This window comes from Mytilus galloprovincialis, chromosome 5, assembly GCF_965363235.1.
Source record: "Mytilus galloprovincialis chromosome 5, xbMytGall1.hap1.1, whole genome shotgun sequence".
In the NCBI taxonomy this organism is placed as follows: domain Eukaryota; kingdom Metazoa; phylum Mollusca; class Bivalvia; order Mytilida; family Mytilidae; genus Mytilus; species Mytilus galloprovincialis.
In genome coordinates, this window is record NC_134842.1 from 25330819 (window position 1) to 25357231 (window position 26413).

Consider the following 26413-nt stretch of genomic DNA (forward strand, 5'->3'; position numbering starts at 1 on the left):
TGTTTACAGATAGTTTGTAACATAATTACTTTTGTGTTTACACTATCATTGGCTGGATTCTGTTTCCGGTCTAACGGTTTACGCGGATAATACATTCAACTAATACAAAATACTGATCATCCAGGACTCGAGCACGGGACCTCTGTGTTACAAGGAAGCGTTTTGAACGACTGAGCTAAAGTAGTACTCATGTAGCTCAACCGCTTACGGCTGACTAGTACCTTTTAATGAAAGTGAAGAAATCCCGTCACACTTCCCTCACCTCAAGAGTCATCATACTATTGTGACTCTCATACACATTTCCTAACAAGAAATCCTCTATAACCACCGTATTTTTTCCAGTTAGGCGCCAAATGTAACAGGACTAATCTAACATTCAAGTAAAAGTAACGTTTTCTGGATAACTTTTTAGTTAATGTTAGCGCAGCCATAATATAACCAGACTGAATAAAGGCAACAGTAGTATACCGCTGTTCAAAAGTCATAAATCGATTGAGAGAAAACAAATCCGGGTTACAAACTGAAACCGATGGAAACGAATTAACTATAAGAGGAAAACAACGAAACAACAGCACTCTGAAGTGCAACAAAAACAAACGACAATGTCATATACATAGGAACGAACTATAGAAAACAACTGCCATATTTCTGACTTGGTACAGGACATTTTAAGAAAAATGGTGGATTGAACCCGGTTTTGTGGCTAGCAAACCTCTACGCTTTATAAGATAAAGATAAGATGAAGATATTTTATTTCCTAATCATAGGGCTAATAACAAGCATGTAATTACATAAAGTAAAAATAAAAAGCCTTTCTCTCCCACTCGCATACACTCACACATACAACTATCGTTCTGATAGTATCGTTTATGACAATGTTAAATATACCGCTAAAATGATAACATTACATGACGGGAACACAGCACAAAAAAATGCAAGAGCATCCAAGACAGAGAAATACATAAGTAAATAATATAATAGTACATTTCAACATGTTAACCACAGAATAACAACGAATAACTATAATTAATTGAGGACAGTACACAAAAACAGCTTAACGCAGGTTTTATGTACTGTTTATGTTATACGAAGACCAGTTCTGCCCTTCTAGTCTTCGTATTTTATATACAGTACATACACCCGTGGTGTATTTCTACAAAATTGAAATTTGACTTTTTGTTTTAAAAAAAACAATTTTGCTGAACATCTTTGTGTACAGGTATTATAACAAAAAGTGAGATATTGGTTAATATACTATTGATTTATTTTTAATATAAAAAAATCAATTTTTGTATGCCTCTGTCTAAGGCAACGGAGACATTATTTGTTACCCTTAACTTTCCTATGTTCTGTCCGTCCGTCTGTCCCGTTTTCATTCCCTCACTCTAACTAAAGTTTTCTTTATCCAAATTTATGAAACTCATACACAATGCTTAGAACCAAAACTAGCAGACAGGATTCGAATTTTGGCAGGGAGTCACTTACCATTCCAGAGTTATGTCCCTTTTAAACTTTTTAAATATGCAAAGCTTGAGTGAGGGCATTCGTGTCCCCATACACATTCTTCTTTTATTGTTATACCATGTTTTTGATTGGGAGAGTTGGTAGGGAGGGTGGTTGTCTTTAAAAACTCAGTTGTTGTTAAAAAAAATACAAATTTTGAATAACCTTATTTGTTCAACGTTCGAGGTTTTCAGTCGACAGTTTATATCAAAAGATGTAATATAATCAACTTACAGTTTGGATAACTTTTCATTTTTAGCGACCAATTCCGGTGGCAAATGTTGTATTTGATTGCCCATAAGTCCTCTGAAATGAAATGTGTTGAGTGTTTAAAATTACTTAAAAATTAAAAAAGGTATAAAAAAACAAAATATTTTAATTTCTCATAAATAGCTACGCAATTTACAAACTGTATGATGACACACAACATTCCACAATTAAAGTTTAACGTGCCTATCATAACGTGCATAATAAAATTATGTAAAACAAAAAAGAACATCACCAGTAATCTAAATCAAAAGCGAGTCTGACTAGAACGTTCGTATGTCGGTTTTTGAAGTGAAATATTTGGATCGCCGTTAGACAAACAAATGCAAAAGGAATTTGCTACACATTTTTCTATTAGGCAAATACAAAGGTCAAAGGTTCGAACACGATCATATACCAAAATGATGCCAACTATTGATCCGACTTGAACAAATGGTGTTTCAATGTTCACGTTTATCTACAATTGTCACTATTCGTGATAGCTGCAATCTGATATGGACTGTATTTCAATATGTAATAGTCTAGCACTGTAGGTCTTTCAGAGATTAAAGTTGACACTAGGTACAAACGATATAAAAAAACCTTGCTAAGATATCGAATTCAGGCCATGAATCACACAATAATATAAATGATTTACTTACAATACTTCCAGGTTAGAACTGCTATGAAATGTGCTGTTTGGTATACAGTCAATTTTGTTATAATTGATGAACCTGTAAATAGGAAGTAATTTTTATTCAATACTTAAATTACTTTATAGATCTGAAATTCTTTTTCATAATTAAAACATTTCCAATGTTTTTCATAGATTATCTTACTTTGATATTCATCAACGAATATTGTTTTTATACCAGTAAGGGACACCAAGACATACTTGACCTATTTGCATGCGAATGTAATCCTATTATATTGAGAGTATGTTTTTCAATACAAAATCGCTCGTCTCCTCCGGGACTCAAACCCGGGACCTCTGTGTTACTCGGCAGCGCGTTAAGTTCTTCTTATCTCGACCGTGTACGGCTGACTAAGTATCTGCTAATGAAGGGAAGCAGTCACACTCCCCCCACTTCAAGAATCATCATATCATATATTATGACTCTCACAACACATACCCTAGCTAGAATTCCTCTTTGACTACCGAGGGTTTTTGTTTAATTGGGTGCCAAATGAGTTTTATTTTGCCCTGGTATATTCCTTGATCCTACAAAAATGTTGACGTCATAAAACAAAATATCTGATGCCACAATGGAAAAGTGATTGTTGTTGACGTCAAAAGTTCAAGCGGCCGGGTCAGCCGGGATTAGCGATAAGTTGTATTGTTTTTATTATTTCCGAATTGGTTTAAATGTAAATTATGTTATTATGCTAATATTATTATAGTAATTTGTATCAACACAACCTCTATTAGATATTCTTTTAATTTTTATGAACTAACACTTATTCAAATTTCTACCAGAATCATCCAATAATTAGCAGGAAAATTACATGTTTTATATAACCATGGCTCTGAGTGCTGATTCAATGCTGATAAGAAAAATTAAATCCTCGTTTATATTTACATGTTTTTTTTATAGACAAATTTAATTTCTATCTAGTAGGGAATTTGGTTATGAGTGGTTTTTTTCAGCTCATGTACTGATAATAACAACAAAATGTATATCTTCGTTTATTTTTTCGGGTAAATTTAGACAGGTACTAAAATGTGATATTCTTTTAATTAGGGAATTGTTATGACTGTTTTTCCCTCTGTATACCGATGATAACAAGACAATGTAAATCTTTACAAATTTTTTCGTGTACATTCCGTGTGCCTCGAACTTATGGTGTTATTTCTATTTAGTTGTAGTCGGTTTTTATCCATCACCCTTCCATTGATAACTCTACTTTTTGAGTAAAAACATATTTTTTTTTACTTATATATATTGATCACAACTACTTTAACAATACCAGTTGGTATTCTTTACTGCACAATTACTCACAAGTATTTCAGTTGAGAATTCTTTTCAAAGGTATCTGGATCCACAGTTGTAATCTGATTATAACTAACAGATCTACAAAATACACGACCAACTGTTTGAAATGAGGTACCCTTTCTTTATTTGTACTAGATATACGGACAGTTTATAAACAGCACACTTCACACATTTTGTCAGAGATAATTGACTTTTTAACTGAACCATTTAGCCAGTATATATGCTAAATGGAAAACCAAAGAATTTGTATGTCAAAGTAAACACTCATCATTTACCTCTTGAATAAAAATGTGTTAAATAATGTTACTTTTTCGGTTTAAAAATTGCTTTTTGGTTTAACTGTTTTTTTTTCTTTTCAAAACTACGAAAAATAACAAGTATTTTAGAGACTGGTCATTTACCTGAAAGGAAACCTTATTTTTCATATTATTATTTTTTAAGTCCCCCTCCTTGAAGAATAAAAAAAACCCATAAATTAAGACCTCTCTTCCCAACCATGAAAGTTTCAACCTCAACTCTCAAATATTTGTCTATACTTTTATTTTTTACATAAAAAAAACATGCATACAGCTTTTACTTACATTGTGATTAAGCAATATGATATTGTGTCAGTAGTAGATTAGTAATTTGGATTACAGGCAGATCCTGAATCAATAGAAAAGGTGGGGCGTAATTTTCGACATTGGTATATGCAAAGAGTAGCGAAACGAAAAAAACAAAATCCGTCGATATTTTTCTCAAAATCATATAAATCATGAGAATACGATTTGATTTCTTGTGATCACAGTGGGAGTACGCCATTTTCACCCCTGTATCTGCCATTGTCAAGTGGGGAAGTTGAAGGTGATGTGAGGGAACAATATTTTGGATATGGCTGTTATGGTCTCATTGTCATTTATTACTTGATTCAATTTTAGCACATTGTTCTTATTCTTGTCTAAAGAAACTAGTATTGTTTACTTATTTAGAGTTATACCTCGTCTCTCTAATTTAAATATATACCAGCTTTAATAAGTGTTTAGTGTGACTATAAATTTTCACTTATATTTCTCGTAATATGAACAACAAAATTATTTATTTTGTATAAACTATTTCCGTTCTCCAATTATACTGTCTTACAACAAAATTATTTTCTTTTACCTGTGTACATTATTCTATTTGGCGGGAAGGTTATTTGTTCAAAGTAATGGTTGACTTTCTGAAATTATTTTAACAACTCACAGCGGTATACTATGTTGTCTTTATTATTCACCCCTTATTTTATTGATTTTGTATTTACATTGTGTCATAGATTAAATGTATTCGTTCAGTATATGCTCACTAGTATTAACATGTCTTTTGATTGAGTTAAAAATGCTCTTATATCTATTGGCTCCCAGATATGAGATTAAAGATGTTCGCTACTCTTGTTTTGACTGAAATAAATTCTCAGATATTTTGGATCCCCCAGTTTTATCCATAAAGTGCCAAGAAAATGTTTTATTTGGTAACCGCAACTTTTCTTTTCATTGTTTTTTTGTACATATAGTTTAAAAAGCCATTTAACAATTTTTTTTTTAGGAATGTTTGGTCCGCAATGGTCTTTAATTTCGTACTTTATTTGGTCTTTTTAACTTTGCTTTATTCGAGCGTCACTGATGAGTCTTTTGTAAACGAAACGCGTGTCTGACGCAAATACAAAATTTTAATTAAGTATATCTCAAAAACAAGGACACGGACCTATAATTGTTTCTGCTTTTTAAGTTCCTTTATTTATAAACTATAAATTTATAACATACTTTTAAAAAGCTTATTATTCTGAAACAGAACATCGAACATTTTTAAACTAATGCCATCTTTATGCTCAGTTATGGATTCTACCATTAATCATGCAGGAAATATTTTATTTTTGCATTTTCGATATTAATTATACGACATAAAATGTTCACTTAGTAATAGGATGAAGTAATAAAATTAACGTAAGAACTAAGTTATTGTAGATAATGATTCACAAGAGTCTTACTTATAAAACACGATGATTCACATAGAGCCAAACAGGATACACTTTTAGAAAATGCGCTTTTAGCGATTTGTCCAGTTCCTATTTGGATACGTTTTCAGATTTCATGTTATATTTCTAGTTAACAACTTATAATATTTTTCTTTCTTTCCAACCAATTCCTATGGGTGAAGGTTGCCTACTCCATCAGAACTTAAAAAGATCTAATGTGTTATTTGAAATTTACATTCAGATTCCACTAAGTAGAGTGCTGCAACAAGTGTGTTATGATATTTCTCTACTCGAGAGTTCAATTTCAATATTAAAAGCGCGGGGCTGGCCGAGCTGTTTAAATAATTCAAATTTAACTGTTGAGAGTGGAGAAATGTCGTAATACACTAGTTATAATGATGGAATCTGTTTCTCTAATGATTTTTATCCTTCCCTTTATGCTCGGAGTTCAGTATTTTTGTGATTTTACTTTTTCTAAGATTTGCAAAAAGTTGTGTTCTTTCTATTTAGCGTCATCAAACATCGCCTTTCTCATGACGTAAGTCACACTAGGAAATTCAGAAGAAACCAAGAAAATTTGACGTCATAATTAAATTTCGGCCAATCATTTGCCGAGAACTGATAGTTCACTAGTGAGGAGAAATATTTCTCTCACACCGATCAAGAAATGTGAAAATAGCACAAAAATTAGAGAATATGATTTTCTCTACTGCTTTGAGTAGATAATCATTGGTTCCAATGCCAAATGTATCACAATAAAACTGTGCCGTTATGCAATCAACAATCAATATATTTCAACACATTTGCAATTTTTATTTCAGAAACACCTACTTTAACATATTGTTTTAACAGGTGCTTTGATGGTATAAGCCTTTTTGTGTTATTACTTAATAATAATACATATCAAAAATATGTTCTGTAATTTATTTAAAACTACATGTACTTACAATCGCCTCAGATTAGTTATATTTTTGAAATCGCTGCTTGATAAATATCCAATCAGGTTATGCTGTAGCATGCTGAATAAAAAAAAAATATACCTGTTTTTTTGCTCAATTTATTTTACCTGATAATGGAAATGACAATGTTATCAATTCCAATTTGCATATGTAACTATAATGAAATAAGCACGTGATAGATAACGTGCGTCTGAAGAGCTTTGTTTTTACATGTTGTATTTCCCTTCACCGGGAATGCTAAACTCTAAACATTTTAAAGCCAGAGATGTGTAAATAGGCTAAAATTTTAGGAGCTTCGTATCCAAAAATGATATAAAAATAATTGCCAAATTCATTTAAAGTCAATTTTGCCGTAGAAATTGACGGTTTAATTTCTAAACAATTTTGTTATTCATGAACGGGGAATCTGAATTAAATCAGTACATGTTTCAAATCATGACACTACGACATACTGAATATTTAGCTGATGATAAAATATATAAACAATAGGATTCCCCTTTTTTCATTCAGGTAGACGGCATTGTGTATATATTTTGTGCTGGTCTTATTTCAGGTGTTTGCCAAACTATATAATTTACGATCACTTATCGCGGTAGCCCATGTTTTGGCTTTATTTTGTTTTCAATTAGCGGTAAAACACAAATTAGTATGGTAGCGATTCATATCATATGGATTTAAGATTTTTAATACAGAAGATTTAATATTTGAAGATTGACGCCATGCAGTAGCTATATCAGTTTCTTATATACCCTGCGAGTTAACTAATGCAAGGGAATGTGAACTATCCCTCTAATGGTGTTATGTCTTATAAACAATAAGAAAAGCTAACCTCGCCAAGCTTTTCTCCTGTTTCGAATAGATTACAAATAATTGTAATGTTTTCTGTACTGTAAGCGTTTAGTTTTCACCCCGCAATTAGATAGAGATTATTTAATATCAAGTTTTGTATTTTTTATAGAAATACAAAACAAAAAGCATGTACGTGAAAAGTAAAATCACAAAAATACTGAACTTAGAGAAAAATCAATTCGGAAAGTCCATAATCGCATGGCAAAATCAAATAACAAAACGCATCAAAAACGAATGGACAAGAACCGTCGTATTCCTGACTTGGTACAGGCATTTTCAAATGTAGAAAAAATAGTGGATTAAACCTGGTTTATAGCGCTAACCCGCTCACTTTGATGACAGTCTCATCAAATTCCGTTATATTTACATTGATGCGTTAACTAAACAGATACAATAAATAAAATAGTCAAAATATGGGTACATCAGTCATCATCGTATAACAATTTTAAAAGGAACAATTTAACAGAACACAAAAACATCTATCTACAAACACATTCATTGATTTGTGTGTCTGACGTTAGAAAATTGTATACGTCACATAGATTTGTCGTTCAATGTGCATACAAACACTTTTAAAATTTACATAGGCAATATAGCATATAGTTAGCATATAGGATTAAAAAATCAAAAATATGTAAGAATAAATTTCAGAAATAGACCGAGATTGAAAATAGTCCTAAAGTTATATATAGAATTTATAAGAATCCACAAATAGTTAATTCCACTACGCGATTGAATGATTTTGACGTTTATGGTTCAACGTATTTTGTAATTCATTATAGAAATATATCATAATGACATAAAATAGATCAATATCTTACTGGCGGGATTTTTTAAAGTACAGAGTCACGTTATAAGAACCAAAGAAATACAAAAGTGGCATATACAAAACAAGCCACCAAAAAAAGAAAGACAATATAAATACATTGACGATGTGTATAAGTACAGAGCCACGTCAAACGGATATCACATAAAACCATTCAACAGTAAAAGTAATATTAATAATAAATCAAAGACAAATGAAAGGACTATAAAATACGTTAACAAGATGATAAACAACATCAGTACGCAGAATCTATACATCAAGACCATCGTGTATTATTAGTGAAGTTGATACGGAACATTTTTCAGCAAGGTCTTGGTACCTTCCGATGAACTTTAAAAAAAAAAAGGGCGAGACGTTCTTTGGCATACCTCTGGATCATCAACTTTCTACTCAGACACTGATGACGTTTTACAAAGTCTGAGTAGGAGCTGCAAGCTGTTGAATATCGAATAAGTTGGGAAATATATATCCCATATGCAGGTGAAGTTGGTATATTGCTACTAAGGTGGGGAAAATTTATAATTTCAAAATTAAAATCGTCTCGTTTGTCATAGATTCTGGTACTGAGATGACTGTGTAAGGGCACTAAAGTGGCATGTGACGTACATTGTAATTTGAATGATATCGTTAGCTCAAAATTAAAGCAGGATACACGAGGAATATTATTACAAATAACGCATACTAACATGGCTGATTGCCGTAATTTGTGTTTATTTTTATCATTAACAAATGTGATATTTTCACATGTTGCAGATATTTATTTCTTACATCTTTTGTGTATTGACTGGGAATCCATCGTTCACCTCTGTCCAATTTAGCATCTTACAGTCATAAATATATCCATCTATTTCATCTGTGCACGTGCAGTTAACTAAACCGTCCTTAACACCCCCACATGAATAACTGGCTCTCACCAAGAGTAACACCGATACCAACGTTAGCATCATATATGTATTGACTGCTTTAAAAATACCACAAAAGACAAAAATTAGTTATTACATAATATTTAAAATGAAAATGCTCCTCCCTACATTTGAAAGTCAATGTCCCTTTTAATTCATACTATTAATGACTAACCCTTGATAAATGGTGAATTGATGATATTATTATACCTTCTTGCAGAAAACTAGTATGGCCATCAATTATACAACAATGAAATACTAAATTTTTTTATCTATACTTAAATAAGGTTCAGGAAAAAATATCGATAGTTTAACTGAAAACTTTTGCAGATTTAAAAGACACTATTTGTCCTAAGTACTTTTTCATTGGGTCTAGAACCTCATCATTTTATTTATTCAGCTTTATTCTATCTGACTCATTGTTTTCGAGCGCCATGATAGGATTCAAATCGTGATCAATGCCTTTTTAATTGTATTACATAGAAAGCGTTTTTATATCAATTACTTAATTTGATAATAAATCCTGTATCGTGACAGTCCACATCATCTTTTGGGTAGTTATATACTATGTATATTAGTTGACATTAACGCATGTGTATCATATGGTTCTTTTTCACTTCCGGCTCTTAATTGACATCAGTTATTGTTCAATCTGGTTTTCTAACGACCTATTCTTAGATCTAGAGTTGTTGACTTGTGCAAATATAAACAAAATTGAAAAAATGTAAGGATGTTCTTATCACAAGCATAAAACCCCAGCCGTATTTGGCATAACCTTTTTCAACTTTTGATCCTCAGTGCTGTACAACATTGTACTTTTTTTGACTTTCGAACTTTTATATCTTGTCGTCACTGGTAAGTCTTGTGGACGAGGCGCGTTTTTGGCGTATTGAATTTTAAACCTGATGCCTTTTGTTCTCTATTATTCATGTGTTTCTTTGCATAATACGTTCTCCAATTTATTTGTATTTTAGTCCTGTAATATGATGTTGTCATTTTAATGTTATATTTAACATTGCCATTAAAGTGCAAGGTTTGGCATGCCACAAAACCAGGTTCAACCCACCTTTTTGTCCTTTAACAATGTCCTGTACCAAGTAAGGAATATGGCCATTGTTATATTATAGTTCGTTTCTGTGTGTATTAAATTTTAACGTTGTGTTTCCGTTGTGTCGTTTATTTTCTCTTATTTTTTGTGTAAATTCACATTACTATGAGACGTGTCACAGTACTTATCTATCCCAAATTCATGTATTTGGTTTTGATGTTATATTTGTTATTCTCATAGGATTTTGTCTAGTGCGTAGTCCGTTTCTGTGTGTGCTACATTTTAATGTTGTGTCGTTGTTCTACTCTAATATTTAATGCGTTTCCTCAGTTTTAGTTTTTTGTCCATGGATTTATGAGTTTTGAACAGCGGTATACTACTGTTGCCTTTATTCATCGCATACTTCTTGATACTTTGTACAGAAAAAACATGGATTTTGATTTGATGGAAGATGTTTAGTATCCTCTTTTTCAAATAGATACATTTTTCGTGAGTAGACTGGTCACGTCTTATGGTAGTTCGAGGGCTTGACATATATACACACCCGTGTCTGTTTATAAAGATCGTGTTTTTTTTCGGTGATGTTTGACGATGTAAAGCGGCACTCAAAGCGCCGCGTCTGTGTACCTTTTGATTTGGCATGCGCGTACAGTGATTTTGTGTTGTGAATTGATACACCATATCTATCAGTGACCATTTGTTTCCATTACATTAAAAAATATGTTTTCTTGCTCTGTGTATATCATTAAATGTTTTCCTGTTCTTGAGGTGAATACCTTTATATAATTATACATCTTTGACGTATTCATTTTTGTATTAATTTATTTTATGTGTGCTGTGTTATTTTCTCGCTTCCGGTTAGAAAATGCCTGTACCAAGTCAGGAATATGACAGTTGTTGTCCATTCGTTTGATGTGTTTTATCATTTGATTTTGCCATTTCATTAGGGATTTTCCGTTTTGTTTCCTCGGAGCTCAGTATTTTTGTGATTTTACTTTTTAGATTGTTTATTGATATTGTTTCGCAGTCTACATGAATTGTGTATCCTATTTATACTTTATCGCCTAACATATACTTAATGTGCTCCATTGTTGTGTTTACGGGTATTGTTTCTGTAATTTATAGTATAATTGTTTGAAATGTAATGATAAAATTATTAAGATTTATCTGCCTGATATATTTTATAATTTGTTAATATGTTCAATACACAGATGAGTCGTGATCAGCATTCACAATCCATTCAAACCAATGCTAGAAGCTGTCTTGAACTTTCAGTGAGGTCTCAGTTTTGCCCCATTTTTAAAAAATGATTCGACTTGAGATGAAGAACAGTAATAAAAGAGCATTTTATTGTTTTTTTATCAAGTGCGTTCAATGCTTCTATATCATGTATTAATACACAATATCCTTTCTTTTTCATTGGTTAATATATGTATCATAATTTGGAAGGATTCTGTTTTATTGACGTCTCCCTTCACATCCGTTTGGATACCGCCTCTGTAGTCTCTCGGTAACGTGTTCGTCTCAATTGCGGGAGGTCGTGGGTTTGAACCCCGGCCGGGTCAAACTGAAGACTTGAAAATTGGTATTTGCTGCTTCTCCGCCAAGCACACGGCATAAATGAGTAAGAGCATAGACTGCATGGTAAGCTCGGAGATAGAATAATGTGTCCGGGTAAGGTGACATGCCTTCCTGTGGACTGTTACCTTGTGAGCTAGCACGTTAAAAATCCGGCTTAGCGTGTCTGTCTAGCACAAAGCAAAGTAAATATTCATATTATATTAACCTGCTCTCGACCTACAGTTGGGTGCAGACCAAGCATTACATGTAGACGGGCCGAAAAAGTTAACGCGGCGTTTACTCGCGTGCACTTCAGGTAAACGCCGCGTTAACTGTGCGTTAACTCCGAAATTTCAGTAGACATAAAAAGTAAACGGGCGTTTACTTTCGCGTTTACCTTCGCGTTAACGCAAAATCGGCGTGTTTTCTAATTTTGTAAAGAGTAAACGTAAGTTTACTTTCGCGTGCACTTCCGCGTTAACGTGAAAAGGGCGCTTCTTCTAATTTAGACAAAAGTAAACGCACGTTTACTGTTTTTAGTAAACGCGCGTTAACGCAAAATGTCTTTGTAACCTCGAAACACTTAATGACCTTAAATATCCAAGGATAAAGTACAGCAAATGACCAGCTGTTCATTTTCGATTGACATATTGAGGATTACAGTTAATTAATACTGTTATTACACCTCTTTATTAATTGAAATTAATAATAATGAATTTCTTTTTTCTGCAAACATAAACAATTCAAGCATGTCTTTTAATCTTAATCAAATAATTAAAGCCACCATAATAAATTCATCAACAAAATCCAGTAGTTTTCACATCTTCGACTGTCTGAATAAGGTTGACTCGTATGATAAAATTATTTGACCTCATTAACCGAAACTGACCATAGTTGCCCTTCTTCAAGTAAATCTATATAGCTGCACAGTAAATCAATTATATTTATAGATCAGGCGGAACTGTATAATACAAATAACAGCAATATTGGAAAAAAATGACAAAAAGGTTCTCATCAATTTATAGTGCCAGACTTTCAGCATGTCCTCTTGATATTGAAAATATTGAATCGTATAATATACGAAGTTTACATACTTTAGACTGACTCGTATAACAAAAATATTTGTCCGCCTCAACTAAAACTGTTATATTTGCAATTTATTATGTAAATTTAAATAGCCGCATAGTTAATCAGTTATATTTTTATATCAGAATGGGTTTTATAATACAAATAACAACACTATGTAAAAACAAATGACTTAAAGTTTTGGTTTGATCAACTAATAGTGCCAGCATGTCCTATTTTTGTTCAAAAATATTGAATCCTAAACAAATATCAGATGTGTTCATACCTCAGACTGACTCGTATAACAAAATCATTCGTCCGCATCAACCAAAACTGACCATATTTGCACTTAATTATGTAAATCTTAGTAGCTGCATAGTAAAATCAGTTATATTTTATTTCAGGATGGGTTGTATAATACAAATAACAGCAATATTGGAAATAAATGACTTAAAATTTTGTTTCGCATCAATTTATAGTGTTAGCATGTCCTATTTTTATTCAAACTATTGAATTGTAAACAAATATCAGAAGTTTTTTATACCTCAGACTGACTCGTATAACAAAATTATTTGTCTGCGTCCACAAAAACTGACCATTTTTGCATTTATTATTAAAATCTTGATAGCAGCATAGTAATTCAGTTATATTTTTATATCAGCATTGGTTGTATAATGAAATCACAGCAATATTGGAAAAAAATGACTAAAAATTTTGGTTCGCATCAATTTATAGTGCCAGCTTGTCCTATTTTTATTCAAAATATTGAATCGTAAACAGATATCAGAAGTTTTCATACCTCAGACTGACTCGTATAACAAAATTATTCGTCGACGTCAACCAAAACTAACAATATTTGCAATTTATTATGTAAATCTAAATAGCCACATAGTAAATCAATGATGTGTTTATATCAGCATGGGTTGTATAATACAAATAACAGCAATATTGGAAAAAAAAATATTCAAAATTTTGATTGGCATCAATTTATAAAAACACGAAATCCCGAGGTCCCGAGTTTAAATAAATCTAAATCCCGGCATCCAGAAATTCGTAAAATACTTCCAGGATCTCGAAATGGTCAATCCCTAAATATTTTATTGATGTTCGAATCGAACATATTTTTTGTACGTCCTAAATATCATTTATCATCGTTTTTGATAAGTGTGTCTAAATTGAAGATATAGTACAAAGTACAAAAGTCATAATTATACCACACTATTAATATCCAATGCAATACACTGTACAATTGCGTTTCAACATTTTTCCGAACAGGAGCTGAAATCATGAAAATCCATGTGAATTACAATTAAAATAATTTATTAAATGCATCAAGCTAGGAATTCGAAGAGACGTTTAAAAATGGGGAACGAAGCAACGTAAACGATGATGTTTATATCCCATCATATACAAATATTTTCCCGATGAGTTGGATAACCTTTCTGTCGGTCTCGATATTTGTACATGTAACTTTTGAAAAGAACATCTGCTAATCAGTAAAGTTATAGGAACTATTTTTAAAAAAATTAATAAAATTAATATTTCGAATTAAAATTAAGTGTTTTTGAATTGTTCTGGTTTTAAACACATAAATATACGTTGAATATTAAGATAAAAGTCGTTTTAATAAAATAAATGTTCAAATGAACATGAAGTTTATTTCTTAATTGACACAATCAGTTAAAGCGAAAAGTAAACGCATGTTTACTTCCAAGTGCATGTAAAAATACATTAATGAAATCTGTAATAAACGTCCGTTTACTTTTAAATGCACGTAAAAATAAATTTGTGAAATCTGAAGTAAACGCCCGTTTACTACTGACTAAACGGACACAGAGTAAACGCCCGTTTACTCGGCTAGACATTAGAAATTTCCATTTCGACCGCGTTAACTTAATTGTAGTAAACGCGCGTTTACTAGTAAACGCGAAAACTGAAGTTAACTAACGAAATATGTGCACGCGGCGTTAACTTACGTTTACTTTATGTAATGCTTGGTCTGCACCCAACTGTAAATGTGCATATTAATTTGCCACAGGACGTTAGGCAGCCATCCATCATCATTATCATCATCATCTCCATCCGGGTAAGGTGACATGCCTTCCTGTGGACTATTACCTTGTGAGCTAGTACGTTAACAATCCGGCTTAGCGTGTCTGTCTAGCACAAAGCAGGCTAAATATTCATATTATATTAACCTGCTCTCGACCTGAATGTGCATATTAATTTGCCAAAGGATGTTAGGCAGTTATCCATCATCATTATCATCAGCATCTCCATTCGTTCTCATTTCTTGTTAAAGTATAAATCTCATAATCTCGTATAGACTAATATTCGAACAATTGTTTGTATCGATTGTTTATACCTCAGCTTAATCCTAAAATGTTTTCACAGTATTTCTGTATATCATATAACAGACCAATACTGGTCATTTAAATGCATTCCAATTACATTTTAAACAATTTGAAAACATTTTGAAATTCATTTGAATCAATGAGATAACGATGACATATTAACGGTCTGAAATCAAATTAGAAAAATCGTCTTTTTTTTTTTTTTATTAATTTGCAGAACCAGTTTCTCATTGGCAATCATAAAATAACAAAAATACCGAACTCCGAGGAAAATTCAAAACAGAAAGTTCCTAATCAAAGGGCGAATTCAAAAACTCAAACACATCAAACGAATGGATAACAACTGTCATATTCCTGACTTGGTACAGGCATTTTAAACCTGGTTTTATAGCTAGCTAAACCTCTTACTGGTATGACAGTCGCATAAAATTCCATTTTATTGACAACGATGTGTGAACAAAACAAACAGAAATAATAGGTAAAAAAGGCAACATTGTGTAATAATATTAATATCTATTAAACAAACAAATATGTTAACAAAGAAACACAAAAAGGAATATAGACACGCACATAAGAAAAATGAAAAACAAGAATACACAAAAATCACCATAGCGCAACAAAACAATGACGGAATGTATAAGTACTGAAACACGTGAAATGGATATTACCAAAAAATGGATTAAACAGTAAAAGTAATATTCAGAGAGACAAATAAAAGAATACTACAACACGTTAACAAGATGTTAAACAACGACACAGTAATCTATACTTCAATCCATCGTGTATTTTTTGTGAAGTTGATATGGAATATTTATCAACAAAGTCTTGGAACCTTCCGATGAACTTTAAAAAAAAGAAGGGATGAGACGTTCTTTGACCGGAAAAATAAAGATAGCACATTTTTTTTCATTACTAGTCCCAAGTCATGAGTCTGTAATTCAGTGGTTGTCGGTCGATCATGTCTATCACATATGTTTTTCATAAACTACATTCTTATAAATTATGCCGTTAGTTTTCATGTTAATTTTACATTTTTTTTTATGTCGGGGCATTCTTTAGCTGACTTTACAGTAAAGGCTTTTCTCATTATTTGGCTGATTCCTGCTCCTAACGAGTTTTCGATAACTCCATAGTATCTATCCATTTTTGCACATAAACTAAAGTTTTTAATAGCTAATAATGCACAAAAAAACTTTAACATGCAGAATGTTTTTTTAAGCCAATTTTACAATTCGGGTCAGTAAATTAGTTGTCACTGTAGACTTATTTACCAACGTAGACTTTTTCGTTGTTTAATTAATTTGTTTTTAAAGAAGTAAGAAAACCAAAGCAAGCATCAAGTTCAAGACTTAGTATATATGTGTCCCTCCAAATCTAAAAGAGCATTTGTTTTAAATATTTATTTATTGTTGGGCACAAGAACTAAAACCAATTTTCTAACAGTTTTGTTTGTATTGCTTTTAATGATCATTTGTTGATGTTGGTTTATTTTCACTTCTGTTTCATACTATGATTCTTTTTTTTTTTATCTTTTCAATAAAGGTGTCATACCACCAATTAAAGGCCCTATCTGTTCAACCAAATTTTGCAATTTTCACAGCTTTCGAAATATTTTTCCTTAAGTTTAACTTCATAGAAACCAGCTATATCCTGAATTGTACATGTATCCGCTTTCTACATGCCAATTTTCACCATACCTTTAAAGCCTTCTAACAAAATAACTGACCTTCAAACAGAGGTACTCCAAAAATAACCCCTGGTTTTCTGGAAATCTTAAATTAGTATACTATGGAGCGCATTAATCCTCATTTTTTAATGCAAACTCTTAGACAAGTAAATTTTGGCTCAAAATGGTCTAGATATATTTCTCTTTCACCAAAAGTTTCATTTCTGCCAATTTGTTGGTTAGTTTAAGTAAACAAGGACATCAAAAGCACTATTTTGTGTCAGAGTAGGGCTTCTTTTTGTTAATTCTAAAATTTGATAGCGCTATCATGCCGTCAAATCAATTACGACGTCGAATGACGTCAAATAAAATATGACTTAATGATGACGTTTTATGGAAAAGATAGGTAAAAAGAAAACAACAACAAAAATAATAACCACATGATGAATAAAATATATAAAATGATTCAATAATTCAAAGAAAGGTGGGTTTTTTCAGAAATATTACGAAAGGAAAAAAATAATCTTTTTTTTTTTACACAAACCAGCAGTTAGCCAGGGGAGCCAGCCTCGCGCTTTAAATAATAAAATTTAACTGTCTCGAGTGGAGAAATATCGTTATACACTTGTTGCAGTGTAGGAATCTGTTTCTCTTATGATTTTTATCCTTCTTTTTCAAAGATTTTCAGAAACTTGTGTGCTTTATATGAGACGTCATCAGGCATTGTCGCCTTTTTTCATGACGTCACAATTGGAAAATTCAGAAGAAAACAAAACATTTAGACGTCATAATCAAATTTCGACTAATTATTTGCCGAGAACAGATTTTTCACTTGTGAGGAGAAATATTTGTCTCACACCGGTCAGGAAATGTGAAAATAGCACAAAAATTAGAGAATGTGCGTTCTTGTGTTTCTTTACTTAGCTTGTTTGTTGACATACTTTAAAAACGGTGTAAGTCCTACTATCAAGCCTCTCTTTGTGATCGAGCTATAAACAATGTACATTGTAGGAATCATATTTCATCAGCAGTATCATTTCTGAAGCAACATATTAACTGATTTATTAGAAATAGCAATTGAGATGGTTTGACAATTAGAGTTAGGACTAATGACATAATATGACTGTGTCCCCCATGCAGCTCTCATTCATTGGTTTAGTTATATATGCTTTTCTGCACTGCCGAAGATTTTTTAGGTGTCAAGAATGGGAAATAAATTAACACCTGCATAAAGATGTAAAGTTGTAAAAAATATATTTATTTAATTCAAATAAAATGACTTTAATTACTTGAATAGATTGCCAAACAAAATTTAGCTTCGATTTAGGCTGTAACAGTTATTGACTACATTTGATTTAAACGCAGCAAATTTAATTATTTTTACAATACGATTATTCAGTATTGTAGTCATTTTTACAGATGAGTGTTACAATTGAATACTTCCCCCTAAAGAGATATGTTTGAAAGGCAATTAGTAAATGTAAAATACGAAGTTTTCACAACATAAAAAAAAATCTTGATTTAGTTCAAAATGTTGTCTATATAATTAATGCCGTTGAATTTACAAATTTATAAAACACATGTGAATAAGAATTTAAAATACATATGTAAATATTGAACATTATTGTTAAACCAAACATAATGTCCCTTTGGACTTGACATAATTCAGAGTATTTCCAACAATAACAACATTGCTTTATTCTCTAAATAACGAAATGAAAACAAAAACTAAGTTACAGAAAACGACATGCAAAATAGACATACAAATAGCTCATATACATCCATTTTATTTGAAAAATTGGTGGGTAGTAGTCTTGATCTTTGGCAATCTTACCACATCTCTTTATTATTACATAGCATGAGAGAGATGAGCTACCATTTGTGTAGAAAGCAGTGGCGTATCCAGGGGGAGGTCCGGGGGTTAGAACCCCCCTTTGTTTGGATGATCAATGCATTTGAATGGGGACATGTAGTTGGAACCTTCCTTTATCCTGGATTTGGACCCCCTTTTTAAAATGGCTGGATCCGCCCCTGAGTAAGGGATACGATATGAAAACATCATGGCTCGCTTATCATTTTGATTAGTTTATACTGCTTTTTTGGCGAGAATTGGAACAAAAACATAACAAGAGCACAGAGGCAATGTAAAACCTGTGGAGTCCCAGATGATAAATCACATTTCCTTTTGTATTGTGACAATTACATAGCATTGCGTACAACTGTATTTGCTTATTTATTTGTTTGAAAGAAAATGTACTATTATTTTAACATACTGCTGCGTCTAGTAGACTAAAACAGATTATAAACCCCACCCCTAATTTGACTTGTTTGTCACATAGGAGTAATCATCGAGCATTCTTTAGAACTATTGAGTGTGCAAAAAACAGCGTCATATTTTTTCTCTAAATATGCATGTTTACTAGCAAAGTGAAACTCGACTAGAGCGCTCTATAGTCGGGTTTCTCCTTGAAAGTAAACATGCATATTTAGAGTAAATATAAAAAAGAAGATGCGGTATGATTGCCAATGAGACAACTGTCCACAAGAAAACCAAAATGACACAGAAATTAACCCTACGGCCTTCAACAATGAACAAAGCCCATACCGATTGGTCAGCTATAAAAGGCCCCGAAATGCCAAAGTAAAACTATTCAAACGAGAAAACTAACGGACTTATTTAAATAAAAAAATGAAAAATCGGTTTATTGGTATATATAGTACAAATAAGTGATATATATAGCAAAATCTAGAATTGATGATAATAAGGGGGAGGGACGGTCGGGGTTCATACCAGGATCATGTCATCAAGCACATATGCGTAAGTTACTAGTAATAAATACTTACAAGAAATGCTTAAATGTCTTCCTCAATGATTGCGGAATACAAGATTACGTACGCATTATTAAAACTAGTTATTCAAATGTTTGTAAATGTTTAAAAGGTTTTAATTATAATATCACGGTGCATATCTATACATGCAAATTAAAAAGAACAAACGATTTTGTAATTATAATACGAAGATAAACGTACACAAATATAAAACTTACAATTAAAAATGGATATAATCGAGTATATATACTGCAAAAATTAAACTAATACATCTATTATACAAAGTAATACTATTAAAAATCGACAAAATCGAGTGACGTCAACGTATTTTATTGCATATTTGTAAATCTAGATAAAATTATTAGATCTGTTTTACCTTTGTGACTGACTGTTGGTGTTTATTATTTTCAGTTCGGTGCGTATCGATCTGCATGGTATAACTCTGCATGTAAATATGGCAAAGTCATCCTGGCTTGACATTGATAGCACTTAAAAGGTGAACTACCGTTCATGCCAGGTGAGGTGAGCGTCAGAATACAACCTGTCCGAATATAACATGAAAAATGACGCTTTTAAAAGAATAAAAGTAGAGCCTACCAAAGAGGTACAATCACAAAAAATACTGAACTCCGAAGAAAATTCAAGCGGAAAGAACCTAATAATAGCAAAATCAAAAGCTCAAACACAGCAATTGAAAGAACAACAACTGTCATATTCTTGGTACAGGCATTTTCTTATGTAGAAAATGGTGGATTTAACCTTGCAACACCGAATATCTCTGTTATTTATATTAAGTCTTGCAAACAATACGCTATTGTACATATCTGTCATCATATACATGTTTATGGAAATAAATTACAAAACAACTATTACCAATCGATGAATTAATATTCAAATTAGTTTTATTTCCTCATCATTAGAGAGGTTATATGTCGGAATGCGCATTTGGTGTATTACGAAATGCTTAATATTAACACTTTCAAGAGTCGATACCTCTGCTGAGGACAATTTTTTCCAGTGGGTATCACAACCCACTAGCTCAGTAATTTGGTACTGGCATGATATAAAATTGAGAATGGGAATGGGTAAAGCTAGGTTCACACTGCCGATCAGACCAACTCGATCAATCTCGATCAAGAAAAATTAAGCGATCGGGAAACTGGTCTGTGTCAATCGACAACTTCGGAATGTTCGGGGTTGTCGACCTTAGTCGTCGTCGATCCGACTTTCTACCCGAGAGTTTTTGACATGTCAAAAACATTCGAGTAAGGATCGAGAAGCCAGTCACTCGAGAAGAGGTCGAGAATTCGTCGAGTAGCGGTCGAATTCATCGGGAAAGGATCATGTAGAGATCGAGTTTGGTCGGAATACAAATAGTTTACCGATCAGTACTCGATCATTTCGATCTTTACTCGACTAATATCCGATGATTTCCCGATCAACGACAGCCTGTACGATATGTGATCAAGATGAACTCGACCAATGCCTGATGGCTGCATGATCATTGCGACTTCTATATTTTTCACATCCGAGACCAACTCGACCAATACCCGATCTCTACGCGACCACATTCGACCACTCTTCGATCTCTACTCGGCCATATTCGAGTATACATGACTGCTACACGATTCTCTAAAAATGTGTGCAGCTCTGATTAACTCTCATACCTTTGGTTCTGCAAGAAAATATATTGTCACTATCATTTTTAACTGTACACAAATTCCTTCCTGTACAGTACGCGTCTGTAATTTTGCAAAGAGGTGTAAAATTTTAAAAGAGAGAATACATATACCAACGGATCAATCAAACTCAAAGGTCAAACCGACACAGTCATAGCAAAAACGAAAGCCGATGAGATTACACACAGAAGTGAACATAACACAACATAAAAAAATAAAAGCAATATGCAAATCAAGAAAAAATAAAAACTTTGTTATAAGTATATGAATTTATATAACAACAACGGAATTGCAAATGTCTTTAATTTGTTTTAGTTGTACATAATTTTGTTGATAATTTCCAGTAAATGATCGTTCGGTCATCATATCCATTTAAACAGCTCACATCAATATGTTATCCAACTATGACGGCTTGTAGAACACAAATATGAATAAGAATTGTAGCTGAAACAAAATATAAATATTCAATTATGAAGAATGATATTATAATAACTGAATACATTTTACCTGGTGCAAACAAAATGGATAAAGTAAATACACAGTATGCTAAATAAAGCCGTATCTTCATCTCAATGTGTCTATTTTTATGTACTTTTTTTGTATCACATGTATGCTTATTAGTACCTTATAAACTATTTATACTGTTATATAGTTTACACATATTTTATTGTTTAAAATTGCAAATACTGTTTTATGAATATAGAATAAGTACGTGTATGCCATTCCGTACTATATACACAACTTACAATTGTGTATAAATGAAAATAATTTGACCAGTGCTAGCTATGATAATTATCATGAATTAATTTTTTCATAACAGTAACGTGTTTAAGTGTTTGGAACTATGCGTTTATTGTAGTGTGCATAACCTGTCCACTATTCTCGGTTGTCTACGGCTGAAAACGTGTTTTAGTCCAATCATGTAATGAATGATAACAATTAAACAATTGGACTTTCTGTGTCGAGTAAAAAAATTCAAGAATTGTTTACATCTTCATTCTTACATATACCTGTTCGGACGTTTAAAACCGTTGTGACAGGCAAGAGATTAAAGTCCCAGGATGTATTTTGATCTCCATGCTTTACATGTACCTGTATCGGACGTATACAACCTTTGTGACGGATTAGAGATTATAGTCCAAAGTGAATTGTCTCCCACTTATCAAAAAATAAAACGGTCAAGTTCAAATGTAGTGAACGTTTGTTTGATAAGACCAAAGTGGTCTAAACAGTCGAACCACTATACCAGAGGCTGGTCAACACTGTGGTTGTGAGCTCAAATGTCGCACGTGGCAGGTGTGCTTGATTCCGATCTTAATTGACTTGAATTGTCAGTTTTCCTACCGAAGGTCGGTGATTCTCTCCGCTTCCTCCACGTGAGAAATAGCAAACAAGTGTTGAAAGTGATGCTAACTCTAATCAATCAAGCAACCAATGATGGAACCGATACTTAAATATTTTCGTATTTAGAATATTCGTTCATGTATATCTCTTTTTCTCACCTAGATCTTACGTGTTAAGGTACTTATACATCGATGGCTTTCAACGTTTTTTTCGGTATGAGATTCCTGATGAAAGTAAACCCAGAAAAACATTTATCAATTTTTTTCATTTCTTTTCAATAAAATACGGTTAGGTATATGACCAAAACTATGAAATATCAATGGAACGTTTTGGCGAACATTTTCCGATGATATGAACTAGTTTTCACACAACTTCTTAAAAAGCATTCATGAAACTGCTTATCACAAACACAGTAATGATTCCAAAAGTTATTTCCTATATTAGTCAAGGTCTATCTCCCTAAGGAAAAGCATGTCTAATGTACCTCAGTCGGAAGTCTCTAATTGTTTTTATTTTATGTTTATGACAAGATGACACATTGTTACACGCCACTATAAAACTACAGGTTTTTCAACCCTTTAAAACTGCTCCAAGCAACTGCTGCTTTCTTTATTCCTAAAAGTGTTTCGACTTAACCCTACATTTTTTTTTTCAAAACCGAAATTATACTTTACCCTCACCTCTCATTTTCAAAGCCGAACTTTTAGAGTAGTTTGCCAAGTCGGTTTCCAAATTTTGACCTGTAGACTGATAAGTCGAGGTAGGTACAGTCACACTTGGTGTTTTCTGCAAAATCGGAGATGAACTTGTCGAAGTACTCTTGGTTTCAACAGTCGGGATGAGTGTCAATAGAAGACAGTTACAATTAGGCTGAGGCGTATATCCAATAGATACAAATTCTCCATAAGTATCTAAAAGAATGCATTAAGACTAATTATTAAAATTTGATTTCATACAATTGAATATTTCAACTTAAAAGTACTTTTGTTGATTTATACATTCATGTGCTTCAACAGCCTATATTTTGTTTTATTCACACTTGTATCTGCATGGTTTCACGTCAAATAATCCTAACAAATAACGTATATGTAATTGTATCACACTTTATACTGCTACGCACAATGACAATTTTTTCCAGATTATTCCTTATAATGAAAATTCATGTTGTACAAGTAATATCCACAAAGTACTTTTACCATGGCAACCACTCGTATTTTCCCACTCATATTTATTTTTTGAGCAGTATTCAGTAACTGCTTCTTTTAGGCCATTTATAGATAAAATCTGAAATCCTCATAAATCACATGTATATGGCACCCTGCCTGGTTCTTACAAAGAGCTGTACTTAAGATCTAAAAATAACTTTCTTTTTTACCGAGATGCATGATTTTTTTATTAGTTGTTATTGGTTTTGAACTAGCTGTCAGTAACTGCAAGTACTCTCACATTTGTACTAGGTGCCTTTTGTTGTTGTTGTGGGAATGTATAATTACCCTGCCACGTCCGTTCTGCGTTTTTGTTAGATGTATATCTACTTTGTATCGATCTGATGATGAGTTAAGCCCTTTTCAACTGATTTTTAAAGTGTGTTCTTATGTTGTACTGTTACACCACTCTCCCATGTTAAGAGATGGTTGGCGCCTTCAAACAAGCTTAACACCGCCCCACGTATAATCTGCTTGAATAGAAACGCACAATGGATTTTAAAGAATTTTAATACATGTATCTTTAAAGGAAATTTTATAATTTCTTATAAAGGTATTCACTCAAATTTGTATGTTATAAAGTTCTGAGGAGAAAAGTAGGGGTAAGCGGACAACCATCTTATTGGCACTTTGTTCATAAAATTAGAAGCGTCTGAATGAGGTCGAGAACAAGAAAAGCGAACATCCTTAAATCTAAACTCTACATTTTGTTTCTAAATTCATACGTGACGTTAACTGGTCATCGTACCTATACAATGTCACACAAGAACCATAACACAAGTAATCCACTTTTCGTTGCTTTTTAGACAGTTTAAATTGAAGTAATAGGTTCAAAGTTTTATTTTAGTTACTCTTTCAACAAAACAAGACAGGCGAAAGATACTAAGGGACATTGATGAATAAGCTGACAATGCCATGACTAAACAATAAAATGACCAACAGACAAACAACAGTACATAAACCACAAAATAGAAAACAAAAGACTGAGCAACACGAACACCAACAAAAACTGGGGATCATCTCAGGTGCTCTGGAAGGGTAAGCACAACAGTTTCAAACATTAGTTTTTGTAAGACAATTTTCAAGGAAAACTGTGAATTCCTGACGATCACTGCAAGACTTGTGGTTGTTAATTTAAAATTAATGAAACGTTTTGAGATATCATTTATTACTGTTATATTTCTTGTTTGGTATGATTATTATATGATTTGAGGAATTTAGATTGAATATTTTTTTCCATTTTATAAAGCCAATAGGTGTGTCACTTTATATATCTTTAGCTTTTAATTCTTTAATGCAAATTGATTTGGCTTTGTATTTTGCTGTTAAGTAAAGCTTTTTGTCTATTTGAACTTTAGTTGAAATTGATTGATTTGATTTTAACATGATTTTCCATTCCTTTTTGATTGCAGATTTTAGTTTAGAAAGTTCTGCTATCCAGTTTGATTTCTCTTTCAATTTATTTAAGATAACTTGTTACGGAGATATTACCTTGTTTATCTATGATATCATTAATAACAAAAAATGTCACTTTCTATCCAATTTGGAAAAACAAGACTTTTACCATTTAATTTAACTGATTGATTACCCCACATAAATTGCTGTCTTACACTTTTGAAATTTAACCCCTTGCTTATCTTGGAACTATTATGTACTTTATACCAACTTTTTGATATTTCTACATAAAATTCTGGCATAGATTTTTTTAAATTTGGTATGTCGTATATATTTTCAGGGTTCATGTTTAATAGAGCGAAGTTAGCTCCAAATTTGTTAACGTAATATAAAGGTATAACCTTCCAATTTGAAAATTCTTGTGTTGTTAACCTTTTAACCCAATATATATGAATTGATGTTATATAACTATCTATATCAATCATTTTTAAACCTCCTTCCTGATAATCATTAAATAGAGTAGATCTCTTGATTTTCTCATTTTTGTTTTGCCATATATAGTTAAATATTAGTTTTTTAAATTGTGTTAGAAAGTCTCTCGATAAATTGGTTACTAATGCTAAAAAGGTTATGTTTGGTATAATTGATGTTATATTAATATGTTGTTAACAATTGTTTTATTTGCTATTTACAAAAGTAATTATGCATCAGAATTAAAACACAAGTACATAGATGTATACAGTGTTTTTAAATTAGAATTCTTAGAATGATATGAAAATAGTATACTCTTAGAAAGAAAATGTAGTAAATTTTTTAAAGATACATTTAAATATATCTAATTAACCGCAATGTAATTCAATAGGAGGTGTGTGCAAGTAATCATGGTTGAGTAGTTGTGTGACAGGGAGTGTGTGTGTGCAAGTTTTGTGACCTAGGTTTTGTGTAGGTATATGTGTGTGTCTCTGTTTATGTGAAAGTTGAAAAATTATACTCGTAGAG

The 26413-nt window shown here is 32.2% G+C and overlaps 2 long non-coding RNA genes across 2 annotated transcripts in view; one reads left to right on the forward strand and one right to left on the reverse strand.

Moving 5' to 3' along the window:
* Positions 1–26413, forward strand: part of LOC143075473 (uncharacterized) — a 425173-nt gene that overhangs the window by 169209 nt on the left and 229551 nt on the right. The window lies entirely within an intron of this gene.
* On the reverse strand, positions 2412–6752 carry LOC143074414 (uncharacterized). The gene is made up of 3 exons (XR_012977843.1): positions 6681–6752; positions 3750–3821; positions 2412–2483 (listed from the first exon to the last, which is right to left on the reverse strand). It is a non-coding gene; the product is annotated as an uncharacterized LOC143074414 (long non-coding RNA).